Source organism: Stenella coeruleoalba (assembly GCF_951394435.1).
Source record: "Stenella coeruleoalba genome assembly, chromosome: 2".
Taxonomy (NCBI): domain Eukaryota; kingdom Metazoa; phylum Chordata; class Mammalia; order Artiodactyla; family Delphinidae; genus Stenella; species Stenella coeruleoalba.
Genome location: NC_137147.1, coordinates 107112499 through 107128600, shown reverse-complemented (window position 1 = coordinate 107128600; position 16102 = coordinate 107112499). Strand labels below are relative to the sequence as shown.

At 37.9% G+C, this 16102-nt stretch overlaps 1 pseudogene across 1 annotated transcript; it reads right to left on the bottom strand.

Annotated features, from left to right (window-relative positions):
- Positions 1–1512: 1512 nt before the first annotated feature.
- LOC307182169 (zinc finger protein 639-like) lies at positions 1513–3299 on the bottom strand (annotated as a pseudogene). Its single transcript has 3 exons — positions 3134–3299; positions 2431–2982; positions 1513–2211 (listed from the first exon to the last, which is right to left on the bottom strand). The product of its transcript is annotated as a zinc finger protein 639-like (transcript).
- Positions 3300–16102: the final 12803 nt, after the last annotated feature.

Below are 16102 nucleotides of genomic sequence, written 5' to 3'. Positions count from 1 at the left end.
AATTACCTCTTCAAAGACCCTCTCTCCAAATACAGTCACATTCTGAGGCGCTGGAGGCTAGGACTTCCGTCTCTGAAGCTGTGGGGAAGGCAGGCACGATCCAGTCCATAACAGCCACCATCATCTCTCATCTGAATGAATTGAAATGGCCTCTAAACTGGTACCCTCAGGTCTACTTTGCGTTCTTCAATCCCATCTCCAAAGAGTAGTAGAAGTGATTTTCCTAACTTAGGAATTGTCTCATGTCATTCCTCAACTTAGTCTTCCAATCGTGGTCTAATACACGGTAAAGCATGAAAGACATACAGGCCAGGTAGGATCTAGTTCCTTCCAATCTTTATCAATCTCCCTAATAGTTCCTTGTTTGCTGTGTTTTAGCCACATTCATCTTTCAGGCCTAATACCACATCTCTTTCTGGTCTCTGGGCATTTTCCTCTACTTGGAACATTTGCTCTATTCTTCTGTAGCCAGGGCCTTCTAATTCTTAGATCCCAGCTTAAATCTCTCTCAATAAAGAGTTTCCTGATCTCCTAAAGGAAGTCCCCCTTCTTCTGTCTCTCAGCCTTCCATTTGTTTTCATCACAACCTTTAGAATAAATTGTAGTTATTTCATGTTTGCTTGGATTTTGTCTTTCTTTTCTAGTAGAGAGCAGATTCTGAGATTCGCTTATTATTGTGTTTCTAATACCTAATATAGTACCAGGGGCCTAGGAAGCACTCAAATATTATTGAGTGAATTTTTAGGATCCCTAATACAGCGTTGTATACTAATGATATTGGCAGCCTCATCTTGTTCCTGACTTCAAGAGGGATGCCTCTAATTTTTCACCGTTTAATTACGTCTTAAATATGCTGTTATATCAGGTTTCAGATAGAAATCTCTAACAGACACTTCAGGTACCCTAAGTAACATATTTATTTCCTTCTAATAAAACTCTGACTTTGTTTGGGTAATCCACACTCCTTCACATGGCCGTGTTTTCTTCGTCCTCTCACTCCCATTACCAGGGGTTGGTCTAAGAATGAGGTTGTGATGAAATTCCAGCTAATGAGACAAAAGTCTTTTGTGGACCTTCTAAGAAAGATTCTTCGTTTTATAGACAGGGGGAGAAAATAGTCCTTCCTCTAGGGCACATTGCTATTTTTGCAGAATAATGTCTGTGAGGCAAGGTAGCAAGGAGAATGCCAATACCATGAACAGAGAGAAATATGGAGGGACATCGTATCTTTTTTAGTAGACCTGTTTCTTATCAATTTATGAAATCAGAGCACATGCAAGAAACACGATACTAGCCCAAAAGTGGTTAAAACTACCAACTACAATACATTGAAAATACCACATTTAGGATACAATTATATACTGAAAAAGGTAGCAATGCCAAGAAAATTGGCAATTAAAAAAATCTTGTTAAAGACAGTTCTCATAAGTTGTGTTTAAAATCATCCATTTTAACATCTGCAAAAAAGTCAAATTTATTATTTTACATCATTATGGAAGTTAAAGAGAACAATCAAGTTGTCTCATGGACTGGAAGGTGACTTATTAATTCCCTTTCATTTCCAAACCTCATTAAGCAGTCACTACATTTATGAGGTAAATCAGCTGAATTTTAAGATCTTCAATCTGTCCTGTTGAATATTCACGATATTGACATAAATAAATCCCTTCAGATAAGTGTGAATTGAAATGTTTGCAATATTCTAGCATGCTTGCAAAGCCTTTCCCACAGTCATCACAGACATGAGCAAAAATTTTAGTATGTGCCATAGCAACAGGCCTGTTAACATTTGTATGAAGTCTGTTCTGAAACCCACATACTTGACATACAAAGAAGTTTTTACATTTGTCAAATGTAATTTTGCTTAAGAGGCTGTACTGTCCATGTTCTCCATTGTTATACTTATCACTTAACTATTAATTTACATGCATGGCTATGCAAGTCTTCTGGATCATTCATTTCATGTTCACAGAACTGACACAAGTACTGTTCATCACAGCTGTGCTCCTGGAAGTGTAGGTAGAGTTCACTGCTTGAGGAGAACTGTACATCACACTGCTGACACCAATAAAGGTGATCACTAAAATGGGTGTCTGCAGTGTGCTGGCTGAGGTTCTCAAAAATTACTGTTTTATAGTCACAGCATTTACAAATGTAGGGATCCTCTTCATGCAGTTTGGTTGTTCGATCGGAAGCATATTGGTAGAGAAACTCTTTGCATACTCGACACACAATTTTTTTTTTTTTTTGCGGTACGCGGGCCTCTCACTGTTGTGGCCTCTCCCGTTGCGGAGCACAGGCTCCAGACGCGCAGGCTCAGTGGCCATGGCTCACGGGCCCAGCCGCTCCACGGCATGTGGGATCTTCCCGGACCGGGGCACGAACCCGCGTCCCCTGCATCGGCCGGCGGACTCTCAACCACTGCGCCACCAGGGAAGCCCCCGACACACATTTGAATCACTACACTTATGCTTCAAGATCATATGCTGCTTTAAATCAGAAAAATATTTGCTGTTGAACTCACAAAGTTCACATTGATAGAGGCCACTGCTATTAGCTCTCAGTAAACGCCATTTCTGCTGGGCAGTCACATTCAAAGCTTCGCTCTTGTCAAGAATTTTGCAAAGTTTAGCTGGTGGCTCTTCATCAGTTTGGTCTTGGAGACTCTCAGAGGAATTGTTTTCTGTCTCTATATCATAATCTTCAGAAACTGCATGCACTTCTGCAGCAACTGGAACATCTTCAGCAGTGTGAACTTCTATAGGGCTCTCCTCTTGAGTTTGCTGGTTGATTGATTCAGGAGAGCCGCACTCTTCATCACAAATTTCAGTATCAGCACATTTTTCTGTAGAAAAGGCAGTATTGGTCTAGAATTCTAAGTACAGGACCTGGAACCAGGTAGTTTTGATTTCTGTTTGTGGCCTTGATTCCATCTGTAAATTTTGGTAAGTCTTTTGATGTCTCTGTATCAGAATCATCATCATTTAGTTGTCATGTCTCTAGGCTACTGTTAGCTGTAGCAGTTTCTCAGACTTCCCTTGTTTTCGACGACCATGATGATTTTGAGGGGACTGGTAGGGTATTTTGCAGGATGTCCCACTAATGAACTTCGTCATTTTTTTCATGATTAGACTTTGTTGTCAAAATATTTTGTCTGGTTGTCTCATAGAACAAACACTGTAACAATGATCAGAAAAAATTCCATGGAATCCATCTGCAGTTCTGCTTATTCCAGAGGAATCTGAATAACGAGAAGGGTGTAAAGTCTTCCTTTTCCTTTTTTTAGGATATTCATTCATACCTTTTTAATTTGGTATATTTCTTAATACTGGAGTGAGGAAAAATGAATCACAGGAAGTTTTCACAGATGGTTAAAAAAAAATGCCAGTCCTTGGGGTCCGCCCGGCCAGCCCAGGCGCAGCTCCGAGGAGGCGCCGGACCAGACGCCTGAGCAGGGGTGGGGGCCGCGCAGCCCCACCCCCGGGCGCCGCTCTGGCCCTCACGCTCCGGGGCGCTCCTCCGGGCCAGCCCCACTCTTTGCCCGCGCGCGCACTACGCCCTGCCTGCCAGGTCCCCGGCCCAGGCTCGGCGGCCGCACTCGGGCACATTGTGTCTTTGATGATGATTTTGAGCTACTTAATTAACTATCCCTGGTGGCACTTTACCTAAGACTTCTTCCTTTTTTACGGCTGTCGGTCTGGAGATGTCTAATGCTTATAGCTAAAACAACTTTTCCGCAATATTGCAACCTGCAGTATTAGGCCGTTGAAGTTTTCCTCTATGTCTAGTTTACTAAGGTGATTTTTTTGGTAAGCATTTTTTTCTCTAATCAGGAACTGGTTCAAATATTTTTCTTCATCTTTTGAGATGGAGGGATGATTTTCTTCCTTTAATCTGTTAGTGTAGTGAATACCAGCAATATGTTTCCAGAGGTTGAAACACTTTGCCTTTTGGGGATCAACCACGCTTGACTGTGAAGTAGTATTCGTTTTAATAATTGACTGGGTTCAATTACTAATTTATACTTTAGTTGTGATACTTGTGTTTATTTTCAAAAGTGATGCATGTTTATACATTTATTTTTTATTTTTACTTTTTGGTTCTGTCTTCTTGTGTTTTGCATATCTGGTCAGGCTGATTTCTTATGGTGAATTGGGAAGTTTTGTGTTTCTCCGCGCTCTGGAACAGCTCCTTAAAAATAGAGTTTTTGGATTTCCCTGGTGGTCCAGTGGTTAAGACTCTCAGCTTCCAACGCAGAGGGCACGGGTTCGATCCCTGGTTGGGGAGTTAAGATCCCACGTGCCATCCGGTGAGGCCAAAAAGTAAAAAAAGAAAATTTGAATGGAATTTTCTCTTCCGTGAAGACCTGGTAAATTCTTCTATAAAATGATCTGAATAGATCTTTTAGTAACTTTTCAAAAGTAGATATTTTAATAGCTTCTCAATTTTTTGGTACGATTTTGGGTCTAAGTTTTCCACTTCTTCCTGAGGTGATTTTGGTAATTAATCTACTCCTGGGAAGTAATTCTATTTATCTGTATTTTCAAATGTATTTCATAAGTTTGAGCATAATATTCTCATGTAATATTTAAATATCCTTTGTATCTGTAGATACATGGTCATCTTTATTCTTAATGCTGCATTTGTCTGCTTTCTTTAGCTTTAAAATATCATATTTACCAGAAATTGCTTATTTTGTTTCTTTTTAAAACTTTGGGTTTTTTGGATCAAGTTTACTAGGGGTTTTGTTTGCTTATATTATATTAATGTCTGACCATGTCTCAACTCCTTCTTGAACCATTTACTTCATTTACTTTCCCGGATACTAGTCTCCCGATTTTTTCAACTCAACACTTTGTTTTTCAATCTCCGTAGCTGGTTTCTCCACCCCTTTCCAACTCTGAATGTTGCTGTGTCTCAGAGTTCTAATGCAGACCTATTTTCTTTATCTTCCTGAACTCTCTAGGTGATCTCATCCAGAGGGTCTGAGTGAACAATGGTTCTGGGTGTGGGAGCTGGATCTAATGTGCTTAGAACCTAATCCCAATTCTGTCACTTAATAGCTTTGTGATATAGTATTTGTATAAAGTGAGGGAAACAAATTTTTCTGTGCCTTGAGTTTCTGAAGAAATAGTAACGGTATCTATTTCAGAGAACAGTTGTGAAGAATTGAGTTAATACATTTTAAGAAATCTAGAACAATGGAATATAGTTCAGTCACTATAAATATTAGCTATTATTACCAATATTCATCTCCATGCTTCAATATCATTTATAAGCTGATGAGCTTCCCTGGTATCCTACCTCTCAGAGAGTGGCACCACCATTCGTTCAGTTGGGAACAGTAGCATGGACAGGACTTTTACCTCCCTTGTACACTCAAGTCTCCCCAGTACCTCACAAATCTCTGGCATATAGTAGATGTTCAATAAATATTAAGCATGGAAACTAACACACCATTGTAAAGCAATTATACTCCAATAAAGATGTAAAAAATAAAAATATTAAGCATGTCACAATCTATGAATATCATTTTGTCCATAACCCACAAATACAGTGCCATCATTTCTAAAAAGTTTAAAACTTCAGTTTTAATAATAGAGTCATGTACATATGATTATGAAAGGCTGGGAAAGAAAAAGTAAACAAAAATGTAATGGAAAATACAGTACACATTCCAATTAAAAAGGTAAAAATTACAGAATCCATAGTTTATTTGATCAAACCCACAAATACAAGTAAAAGAAAAGAAATATACTTAGGTAAAATGAGTAACAAACACAAAAGAAAATGGAAGGAATAAGATCAAACAGCTCAATAATGGCAATAAATATGAACAGATTGAATCCTTTCATTAAAAATACATATAGATTGTGATTTCAGAAGCAAAAGATACTGTGTATCCGTCAACAAATAAATGATAGATCTGGCTAATGTAATTGAAATCCATATGATAGATGTAAAATTACTACTTAAAATGTAAAAAGTACTCCTGCAAATCGAGAAGAAAGTGTGGAATAATCCAAAGGGAAAGTGAACAAAGTATGTACAATGATAATTCATAGTACAACAACTCCAAATGACTCAGGAAATAAGAAAAGTTGCTCAAATTGTCAGGGAAATAAAATTGAATTAACAATGAAATAGCACTTAATACTCACAGACTAGCGAAAATGAATTAAAAGATCTATAACTGTTACAGGTAGAAATCTAGGGAAAAGGTACCCATATGCATTGCTGGTGGCAAGGTAGATTGTTAATCTTTTTTTGGAAAGCAATCTGACAACACCTATTGAAAGAATGTATAGCTTTTGACCTAGAAATTCACTCCTGGGAAATTTTTCTTTTAGAAACAAAAGCCACAGTCCATAAGAATCCATACACATAGCTATTTATTACGCCATTGTTAGTTGTGGTAAAAATGAGAAAGAAACGTACTGCCCATCAAATGAATGAATGAGCTGCATACCAGTGGATTTGAAAAGCTATCCACAAAGTCTTTTTAGGTAGAGAAAGGAAGCAGGAAAACATACAATATGATTCCATTATTGCAAAACATACAATAACTCCTTCCAAACAAAAAACTGTATGTGTGTTTGTGTATGGGAATGCAATTATATTTATGTATAGAAATATATACATGATTAAGCAAATAAATAAGCTGAAGTATTGTTATAGTAAATCAAGTATATATAAGACTAAGTATCTGTATGTGTTTGTATCCAGAATAAAGTGTGGTGTGTGTGTGTGTGTGTGTGTGTGTGTTTAAGGAAGGGAAAAACATACACATAAGATAGAATATACATGTATTTATGTACATAGATGACTAGTTATACGGATGTCTATGTATGTAAGATTATGAAGATGTCGATTTAAACAGGAGGAATGTTGAATGATCAGATTATGGGTATAATTGGATGTATATGTACACAAGTGTGTGGATGGACTTGAGATTGGGTTGACATATAAAGTTGGGGAGGAGCTAAGGGTAGGTTTGTAGCTGTGGTCATGGTTGTAGATGGGAATGAAGTTAAAAGATGGACATCTGTATGAGGTTGTGGACATGTATATGGATAGAATTAAGGGCATAAATCTGGATTCAGATCTGGATCTGGAGGAGATTACAATCTATTTTCTACACAATTATATACAGGATTTTATATATCTATAGCTCCATAGGATTATGAATATAGATTGTGTGACTGTATAGGATTATTCATTGGATTTTTTAGCTGTACCAGAATAAGATTTTTATTCCACATCTGTTTCAGATCATGCTTAATTATATAACTATATAAATCTAATGTGTGTATGAATACATATATGCAAATACACATATTAATGTATCTGTGCTTTACATTATACAATTATGAAAATGAATCTCTGTATAGTTTTACTATCTAGTAGTTTATATATATATCTGTGTAGAAATTCTTCTATGGACTTGTGTAAACAAATATACATCTATCTATACAGGAATATATGGACATTTATACATGAGTCTACTCCTGTAATGGATTATGCAAATATGTCTGTGTCTTCATAAGGGATTATGCAAATGTATTATTTACAAAATGAATTATGCAAAAGGACATTTTGTTAAGATTATGTAAATATACCCATGTCTGTAGAGGATGATCCAAATATTTCTTTCACTGATTCCATATCAGATTATGCAATGATAGTTATCCCAAATTATGTAGCTTCACCTATAGAATGCTAATACATAAATAGTCTCTATATAGCGTTCCATAAATGTATGGGTATCTGCTTAGTATTACAAAATATTGCTGTATCAGTAATTTCATCTGTTTAGAATACATAAATATATCTTTAAAGATTATGTATATCAGTTAGTATCTGTAACTTTATATGTTTAGAATAATCTATCTCTGTATGGTGTTATTTAGGGTACTAGCTTCTGTTCCTACATGGAACCATGAAAATTTCTGTGTGTCACTATCGATATAGGATTATGTAAGTTGAGATCCCTTATGTATCTGTATGGGATTATGTGTAAATACATATATTAGACACTATGTAAGATATATATTTTTGTGTGTGTGTCTGGATCTGGAGCTTGTTTAATATTAGTAAAATGTATCTGTATATATAGTCATGCAAGATTATGTAAATTTATTTGTACTAGGTCTATAATTGTAAATACATTTGTATTTGTATATGCATAGAATGTCATCACTAAGAATGTGCAAGCATGTCAGTAACTGTATGTAATTATAGAAGTGTCACATGCCAATTTCTCTATTTCTGCCTCTTTGAAGATAAGATATGCACTAAATGTTTATGAAAATAAATCCATAATTTTACCTATGTAGCAATGTGTAAATATATCTTCCTAGGAATATGTAAAAGTGTTTTATTAACCTAAATCTCTATAAGATTAGGTAATTGTGTTTCTTGAAGTCTTTTCACGTTTATTTTATTTTATTTTAACATCTTTATTAGAGTATAATTGCTTTACAATGGTGCATTGGTTTCTGCTTTATAACAAAGTGAATCAGTTATACATATACATATATCCTCCTATCTCTTCCCTCTTGCATCTCCCTCCCACCCTGCCTATCCCACCCCTCTAGGTGGTCACAAAGCACTGAGCTGATCTCCCTGTGCTATATGGCTACTTCCCACTAGCTATCTATTTTATATTTGGTAGTATATATAAGTCCATGCCACTCTCTCACTTCGTCCCAGCTTACCCTTCCCCCTCCCCGTGTCCTCAAGTCCATTCTCTACATCTGCATTTTTATTCCTGTCCTGCCACTATGTTCTTCATAACCATTTTTTTTTAGATTCCATAAATATGTGTTAGCACACTGTATTTGTTTTTCTCTTCCTGACTTATTTCACTCTATGTGACAGACTCTAGGTCCACCCACATCACTACAAAAAACTCAGTTTCGTTTCTTTTTATGGCTGAGTAATATTCCATTGTATCTATGTGCCACATTTCTATATCCTTGCTCCCAAAGTCCACCTCCTCAATTTGGGATGATTCGTTGTCTATTCAGGTATTCCACAGATGCAGGTACATCAAGGTAATTGTGGAGATTTAATCCTCTGCTCCTGAGGCTGCTGGGAGAAATTTCCCTTTCTCTTCTTTGTTTGCACAGCTCTTGGGGTTCAGCTTTTCCACTATTTTATCTTCCAGGTCACCTATCCGTTCTTCTGCCACAGTTATTCTGCTCTTGATTCCTTCTAGAGAATTTTTTATTTTATTTATTGTGTTGTTCATCATTGTCTGTTTGCCCTTTCATTCTTCTGGGTCCTTGTTAAACGTTCTTGTATTTTCTCCATTCTATTTCCAAGATTTTGGATCATCTTTACTATCATTACTCTGAATTCTTTTTCAGGTAGACTGTCTATTTCCTCTTCATTTATTTGGTCTGGTGGGTTTTTACCTTGCTCCTTCATCTGCTCTGTGTTTCTCTGTCTTCTCATTTTGCTTAACTTACTGTGTTTGGGGGTCTCCTTTTCGCAGGCTGCAGGTTCGTAGTTCCCATTTTTTTTTTATGTCTGCCCCCAGTGGGTAAAGTTGGTTCAGTGGGTTGTGTAGGCTTCCTGGTGGAGAGGACTGGTGCCTGTGTTCTGGTGGATGAGGCTGGATATTGTCTTTCTGGTAGGCAAGACCACGTCTGATGGTGTGTTTTGGGGTGTCTGTAACCATATTATGACTTTAGGCAGCCTGTTGTCTAATGGGTGTGGTTGTGTTCCTGTCTTGTTAGTTGTTTGGCTTAGGGTGTCCAGCACTGTCACTTGCTGGTCATTAAGTGGAGCTGGGTCTTAGCGTTGAGATGGAGCTCTCTGGGAGATCTTTTGTCATTTGATATTATGTGGAGCCAGGAGGTCTCTGGTGGACCAATGTCTGGAACTTGGCTCTCCCACCTCAGAGGCTCAGGCCTCTCACCCAGCAGGATTACCAAGACCCTGTCAGCCACATGGCTCAGAAGAAAAAGGAGAAAAAAAGAAAGAAAGAAAAAATAAGATAAAATAATTAAAATAAAAAATATTTAGGAAAAATTAAAAAAATTAAAAAGTAATCAAAAAAAGAAAGGAAGAAAGAAGAGAGCAACCAAACCAAAAAACAAATCCACCAATGATAACAAGTGCTAAAAACTATACTAAAAAATAAAACAAAACAAAACAAAAAGAAAACGGACAGACAGAACCCTAGGACAAATGGTAAAAGCAAAGCTATACAGACAAAATCACACAAAGAAGCACACACATACACACTCACAAAAAGAGAAAATGTGAAAAAAAATGTATATCCTTGCTCCCAAAATCCACCTCCTCAATTGGGGATGATTCGTTGTCTATTCAGGTATTCCACAGATGCAGGATACATCATGTTGGTTGTGGAGATTTAATCCTCTGCTCCTGAGGCTGCTGGGAGAGATTTCCCTTTCTCTTCTTTGTTCTCACAGCTCCCAGGGGCTCAGCTTTGGATTTGGCCCCGCCTCTGCGTGTAGGTCGCCCGAGAGCATCTATTCTTTGCTCTGACAGGACGGGGTTAAAGGAGCACCTGCTTCGCGGGGCCTGTCTCACTCAGGCCAGGAGGAAGGAGGGGTACGGGATGTGGGGCGAGCCTGCAGCGGCAGAGGCCGGGGTGATGTTGCAACAGCCTGAGGCACACCGTGTGTTCTCCCAGGGAAGTTGTCCCTGGATCCTGGGACTCTGGCAGTGGGGGGCTGCACAGGCTCCTGGGAGGGGAAGTGTGGGTAGTGCCCTGTGCTTGCTCACAGTCTTCTTGGTGGCGGCGGCAGCAGCCATAGTGTCTCATGCCCGTCTCTGGGGTCTGCGCTTATAGCTGCAGCTCCTGCCCGTCTCTGGAGCTCGTTTAGGTGGGGCTCTGAAACCCGTTTCCTGGCGCACCCTGAAACAATGGTCTCTTGCCTCTTCGGCAGCTCCAGACCTTTTCCCAGACTCCTTCCCAGCTAGCTGTGGTGCACTAGCCCTCTTCAGGCTGTGTTCACACAGCCAACCCCAGTCCTCTCCCTGAGATCTGAACTCCAAAGCCCGAGCCTCAGCTCCCAGCCCCCGCCCGCCCTGGCGGCTGAGCAGACAAGCCTCTCGGGCTGGTGAGTGCTGGTCGGCACCGATCCTCTGTGTGGGAATCTCTCCGCTTTGCCCTGTGCATCCCTGTTACTGCGCTCTCCTCCGTGGCTCCGAAGCTCCGCCCCCCCCCACCACCCCCCATACCTGCCAGTGAAGGGACTCCGTAGGGTGTGGAAACTTTTCCTCTTTCACAGCTCCCTCCCAGAGGTGCAGGTTCTGTCCTTATTCTTTTGTCTCTGTTTTTTCTTTTTTCTTTTGCCCTACCCAGGTACATGTGGAGTTTCTTGCCTTTTGGGAAGTCTGAGGTCTTCTGCCAGCATTCAGTAGGTGTTCTGTAGGAGTTGTTCCACATGTAGATGTATTTCGGAAGTATTTGTCGGGAGGAAGGTGATCTCCACGTCTTACTCTTCCGCCATCTGGAAGCTCACGTTAATTTTAGATAGTTGTTCAAGATGCGTACACACACCAACACACTTCAATGAGAGTATGTCTGTACCTATAAATAAACATAAGCAAATTTTTATATTTATAAATTTATTTAAATATTTTTTGTGAATGTGATACATATAAACATATATACACAACATACATATGTTATGACATGTAGTAATTACAAGATTATCTGTGAAATATGACACAACATACAAATTGAGAGTTATCACTAGAACCACATGCTCCTTCTGTACATCTTTGCTGTGCTGCTCCCCCAGAGCTAACCATAATTCTAAATCTTTAAAAATAATCTTTCCTTTCTAAAATAGTATTACCTTATATATACACATCTCCAAGCAATGTATTGTTTATTTTTCTTTTTTTAAGTAACCTGATTTTGTTCTCTTCTGTGATTTTTTTCACTAAAAATTATATTTTAAAATTTACTCATGTTGTTACGTGCATCTGTGATTCATTTTACTGCTGTCTTATTTTCCACTTGATGAGCGTGTAGTAATGTAATCGTTCTATAAATGAAGTGCCTATATTAATTAAACAAAAACAAAGGTTCACTATCAGCTTATGAGTTTCTGTTCATTCACAACACTTGGAATTATCAGAATTTTCAATTTTTGCAACATCATTCTCATTATTTATGAAATTGAGCACCATTTCTTTCTTTTTTAAAACAGAATTGACCACTTGTAATTCTTTTTCTATGAAATTCCTGTTCAGATCTTCTGCCAAAATGTTGTCATGCGTTTTCATTTAGTGTTGACTGTAGACAAGCTGCATCAGCATCATCTGAGAGCTTGTTAGAAATCTCAGCCCGCATCCCAGAATTAGTTTCAGTTAAACAAGATTCCCAGGGGATCTGTGTGGTCATTGAAGTTGAAGAAGGTCTACTATGCTGGTGTACTTTTTTATTTATTTATAGGATTCTATGTTCTGTTTAGGCATTCAAGGTTTAAATGTGACAAATACAGTTTTCCCTTTTGTTACTTATTTTTGACTCTACTTATGGCATATTTTGATAAATAGAAGTTCTTACTATTAATGCAGTAGAATTTACGAACTATTTTAAAGGTTAATGCTTTAGTTTCATGTTTAAATAGCTCTTTCCTATCCTAAGATCATAAAAATATTTGCTTCTATCTAAAGAGTGTTAAAGTTTTGCTGGTTAAGACCAGCCCATTTCTTCTTTACATATTTCAACTCAGGCTGATGGAGCAAATTCCACCTGGGAAATTCTGGCCTCCTACAAGAGGGAAGAGAGAGATTGACAAAAGTGGATGATGACTGTTAAGATTTCCATTCAGAAACAGCATGTATCACTTTTTGCTCCTATTTCACTTACCATAGGAAAGCAAATGGCCAAACATGGCATCAATAGGCTAGATATATAATTTTATTAGAGGAAGGCTCTGTAAATATTTTTAAGTTAATGTAATCCAACAGACTCATTGGCCCTCTCCTTCTTAGACGAAATCTACTCATCACCCCTTTCCCAAGAGAAACAACCCCCAACTGCCTTGAAATCACTGTATTCGGTTCACAGTTCAGAATCTCATGCTATTTATTTCTCCTGTGCTTTCTCTTGGCCAAGAGTTCTATGAAGCAAAAGGACACATTATACATCCCAAACTCAGCAAACAATAATGAGACCAGAATTGAATAACCACCGTAAACATCCATGTTCAGAAAGAATGAGGCTCACAGCAACTAATCTTCCATAGCCATTCTGAAGTCATATTGTGCAAATATTGCAGCTCTTCCCTCTGATGGGGGTGGGGAGCATTCCTTGTTTGGGTTCAGGTTCATTGTTTTCTAAGCCTTTTAGCTCTGTGCTCCAGGAAGTCCATGCTTTGCCATTATTCTTCTTGACCACATCTGAAGAGACCATTGAAGAATAAGCCCTCTTGGGATTATTCTTGGGAGGCTGAGCAACTTTCTCTGCCTGTTTCCTACTCGTGGAGGGTTGGGAGCAAGGATTGTAGTGAGTTTTGATCCATCAGATTCTTTTAGTCAAGGCTGGCATTTCCATGACAGCAGTACTCAGTAAAAGCTTAGTTGACTTTTATCTATTTGATTTCAGTCAGCTCCACATGCCAATAGTGACAACCCAAATTATTTTTATACGTGAATACCTTAAGTGCATTAAACTTTTGTGGAAGAACAACACCCTTATTCTCACTTCATTAATTCATGTCCAACTTAATGATTACTGAGTGCTACCTTATTCAGAGATTTTGAACAAAAGGTAGCGGGTCTAAGATATTGTGACCTTGTTCCAAGGTTTAGTATTTTTTTAAACGTTTCTTTTCAAAATTTTCAAATTTACACCAAGGTAGTATGGTAAGAATAGTATAAGAAATCCCCATATATCCTTTTCCTAGATTCACCAATTATTAATATTTTGTCACATTTTTGTCACATTTACATTCTCTGTCTCTTTTTAGATTTTTCTTGCTTGCTAGCTTTAGACACACACACACACATCATTATTGCTGAACCATTTGAGAGTAGGTTGCAGTGACGATATTGTACTCTTAAATATTTCAGCATGTAATAAGGACATACTTTTACATAACCACTTTATGATTATCAAATTCAGATAATTGTAATATTCTTATCTTAGATATACTCCATATTCAAATTTATCCAATTATTCCAATACGGTTACTGATTTTTCTAATCCAGGATCACAGGCTGCATTCAATTGTCATGTGTCTTTTGTGTGCTTTCTTTGTCTTTAATGCCATTATTATTTTTGAAGGGTATGGGTCAGTTGTTTTGTTGAATATTTATCAGTTTGGGCTTGTCTGATTATTTAGTCATAGTACATTCAATTCTTGCATTTTTATAGGGATGTTGCCCATAGGATGTTGGGTTCTTCTTAAAGCCTTGCCTCAGGGTGTTAAGTGTGTGCATTTCTTTTGGACAAACTAAATGTTAATGGTCTTTGTTGCTCAAAGGATTGAAGATGAAGAATAGCTACCATCTCTTCAGGCTCAACACAGAACTCACCACTGACTGGCCCTGAAGCCAATGCCATATATCCCATGTTCTGTTTTACTGGTAGCAACTCACTCCTACTACCATTATCTGTATCAGTCATCTTAGGCTAAGAAATGTTGTCATGTGAAAATAAATGATTGTTTGTGCTCTTTATGGGTTTGCAAATTAGCACAGTATGAATCCTGTAGAAATAATAGGAGGAAGCTAAGATAGACTCTATAAAAAGTTGTTTCTCTATCATTCTAATAAGCAATTCTACTGCTAAGAATCTATCTTATAAGAAATCTCTGAACATATGTACAAAGATGCATAGACGAAGATATTTATTTCAGCATTGGTTACAGTACTGAAAAACTGAAAAGCACCTAAAGGGCTAACCATAAAGGAATGTTAAATAAATTATGATGCAGTCACACTATGGAATACTTTTGCAGCCGTTAAATAGTGAGATATGTCTATAAGTTCAGCTATAGTAACATCTCTAAAACTAGTGTTCAATGGAAATATATAAATCAATGGAAACCTATAAAACCTGTAATATAATTCCATCAAGTACAAACCACAACATTCTGTGTATATGCAGATATAGAATGTAAACGTATGACATAAAAGCTGGAAAGATCTGCACCAAACTGTTTAACACGTTTACCTCTGAAGAGAAATATAGGAAGTTGGGGTAAGGGTGGAGGGTAATGAAAGGGGATTTAAGCATTTTATTCTAGATTTTGCCTCTATTGTTTCAACTTTTATAAAAACATATGATGGTGTTACTTATGTAAATTAATCATTGGATAAATAATATAATGTGTAACTAAGTAATATGATGAACATTTAAAGGCAATGAGAAGCCTGAGGTGGGAAAGAAAGAAATGGAATGAGGAGAGGCTCATTGTCCTCAACTATTAAGGAGTCTCAGTATTTGATTGAGCAGGAGAATGGCAAGAATAAAATCAATTCAACTCTTGATTGATGACTGATACCTAAGATGACTGATACAGATAACTATGGAGAGATAGGATGGACTACTTGTGAGATATAATGAAATCCCTGGCCTCGGGTATTTTAAGGAGTAAATCCAAGCCCTAATAAAAGTTTGCGTTAAAAGACATTTAATCTAGATGGTTCTACATCTAAAAGTTTCTAATTCCCATTTTTGCTTGATTGCTTCTAGAAACCACCACCCATATTCTGAAATACATTGTTCTTGCAGTTGAACTTTGGTTCCTAGAGAGGTTCACAGGAACACTTGGGTCCTGACCATTGATTCACCACTTTTAAATATATTTGTGCTAACAAATTCCCTAAGGGCTCCTTTAACAGGAAAACAACAGCCACACCTAAGCCTCCCCAGCCTTCTGCAAGACGAGGGTCAGCCCTCAGACTCTCCCACCAAGTTTCAGCCCAAGTTCTTACTATTCTAGGTTCCCAGGAAAAGAATGAGAAACCCACTTACTGGGTTTTAAATCATTTTATGTCCTTTTTCTCAAGGCAAGCACACATAATCTGTCCCACTTTCATTCACATTTCATTGGCCAAAGGAAGTCATATGACCATATTCAATTTCAAGGTGGGTGGG